Source organism: Bos javanicus, chromosome 6, assembly GCF_032452875.1.
Source record: "Bos javanicus breed banteng chromosome 6, ARS-OSU_banteng_1.0, whole genome shotgun sequence".
In the NCBI taxonomy this organism is placed as follows: Eukaryota; Metazoa; Chordata; class Mammalia; order Artiodactyla; family Bovidae; genus Bos; species Bos javanicus.
In genome coordinates this window covers 56,606,130-56,608,955 of record NC_083873.1, presented here as the reverse complement: position 1 = coordinate 56,608,955, position 2,826 = coordinate 56,606,130, and positions in this window count along the sequence as shown.

Below are 2,826 nucleotides of genomic sequence, written 5' to 3'. Positions count from 1 at the left end.
TATATTGTCACTCTGCTTATTTAACTTATATGCAGAGTACATCATGAGAAACGCTAGACTGGAAGAAACACAAGCTGGAATCAAGATTGCCGGGAGAAATATCAATAAGCTCAGATATGCATATGACACCACCCTTATGGCAGAAAGTGAAGAGGAACTCAAAAGCCTCTTGATGAAAGTGAAAGTGGAGAGTGAAAAAGTTGGCTTAAAGCTCAACATTCAGAAAACGAAGATCATGGCATCTGGTCCCATCACTTCATGGGAAATAGATGGGGAAACAGTGGAAACAGTGTCAGACTTTATTTTTCTGGGCTCCAAAATCACTACAGATGGTGACTGCAGCCATGAAATTAAAAGACACTTACTCCTTGGAAGGAAAGTTATGACCAACCTAGATAGCATATTCCAAAGCAGAGACATTACTTTGCCAACAAAGGTTCGTCTAGTCAAGGCTATGGTTTTTCCTGTGGTCATGTATGGATGTGAGAGTTGGACTGTGAAGAAGGCTGAGCACCGAAGAATTGATGCTTTTGAACTGTGGTGTTGGAGAAGATGCTTGAGAGTCCCTTGGACTGCAAGGAGATCCAACCAGTCCATTCTGAAGGAGATCAGCCCTGGGATTTCTTTGGATGGAATGATGCTAAAGCTGAAACTGCAGTACTTTGGCCACCTCATGTGAAGAGTTGACTCATTGGAAAAGACTCTGATGCTGGGAGGGATTGGGGGCAAGAGGAGAAGGGGACGACAGAGGATGAGATGGCTGGATGGCATCACTGACTCGATGGACATGAGTCTGAGTGAACTCCGGGAGTTGGTGATGGACAGGGAGGCCTGGCGTGTTGCGATTCATGGGGTCGCGAAGAGTAGCACACGACTGAGCGACTGAACTGAACTGAACTGATGTATTTTAAGACATTGTTGTGTCCCTTCCCCAGGCATGGGCCTTAAGATTTTAATTAGCCTTCGATCAGTGATGTGTCCTTGAATAACACCTTCTTTTTCCTGGAAATCATTAGAGCTTCTTCACTGGGACAGTGAGATGCAGGTTGCAGAGATTTTTTCTTATCTTTTCTAAAACTGTTAGTTCCACAAACCACTTCATTTCATTCACTCAGTTGTGTCCAACTCTTTGCGACCCCATGGACTGCAGCACATCAGGCTTTCCTGTCCATCACAACTCCTGGAGCTTGCTCAAACTCATGTCCATGGAGTCAGTGATGCCATCCAACCATCTCATCCTCTGTCATTCCCTTCTCCTCCTGCCTTCATTCTTTCTCATCATCAGGGTCTTTTCCAATGAGTCAGTTCTTCACATCAGGTAGCCAAAGTATTAGAGTTTCAGCTTCAGCATAAGTCTTTTCCAATGAATATTCAGGACTGATTTCCTTTAGGATTGACTGGTAGGATCTCCTTGCAGTCCAAGGCACTCTCAAGAGTATTCTCCAACACCACAGTTCAAAACCATCAATTCTTCAGTGCTCAGCTTTCTTTATGGTCCAGCTCTAACATCTATACCTGACTACTGGAAAAACTATAGCTTTGACTAGATGGACCTTTGTTGGCAAAGTAATGTCTCTGCTTTTTAATATGTTTTCTAGGTTGGTCATAGCTTTTCTTCCAAGGAGTAAGCATCTTTTAATTTCATGGCTGCAATCACCATCTGCAGTGATTTTGGAGCCCAAGAAAATAAAAGAAAAAAAGAAGAATGTGGTAAAATGTTGGAAAATGTTATTTCTCTGTTACCCTAGTGGCAATTTATTTTAACCAGAAGTGTAATGTGTGTGTGTGTCAACTAATTTTAGCTCAACCTCTAGAGGTGATTAGTCAGTATGGACCTTCTCTGCTTAGGAACCCACACTCCAGTGGTGGTTTGCAATTAGCATTAGCAATACTGGTAATAATTTTTCATTCATGAATAAAAATCTTCCAAACTCAGCTAGCCCTTTGCTCCAGAGCTCAAAATTAAAAGCTGTAATTCTGTGTCCTCCTACTTTATGAATATCTGTTGATAGAGCTGATTTGATGGTTGTCAAAGCTATGATAACTCACTGGGTCAATTTGCAAATAAACATCTGAATGTTTGGTAGACTTTTGTCAAAAGCTTGCAGTTCTTGTAATGATCCTTTTGGTATTAAAGCAGTAAGGAAAAAATGTGTATCTCTTACTTACTTCTAACTACTGAACATTATCAAAAGAACTCCAAATATTTTTAGTTAACAATAGCTATAAAATATATTTCTCCTTTGGGAATTCATAAAATGCATGAAATCTCTCAGTTAGGAAAAGTTGTTTTAATTTGTTTCTTAGTTAAACAAACTTTTTGTTTTCAAACTTATTCAAGCACAGATTTCTGTTTTCCTTAATAAATGTCTATTTTATATACTGTTTATACCTGTTTATATACTATTTATGTAGCAATGATCAAAAATTTGAAAATGTTATTTTCAAATAACATTTCATACATTCTATCCTTTCATACATTGTTTTCATCAAAATTTATTTGCATTATGATCTTTTCTGGGTCTTCCCTGGTGGCTCAGTGGTAAAGAATCCACCTGCAGTGCAGGAGCTGCAGGAACCAAGGTTCGATCCCTGAGTCTAGAAGATCCCCTGGAGGAGGGCATGGCAACCCATTCCAGTACTCTTACTGGAAGAATCCCATGGACAGAGGAGTCTGGTGGGCTACAGAGCATAGGGTCACACAGAGTTGGACATGAAGCAATCCAGCACGTGGTCTTTTCTTCTCTTTCAGAGATCATTCACTCTGAGGGAATCCAACTGCCATGTCTTGAAGAAACTCAAGAAGCCCTGTGTAGAGGCTCATAT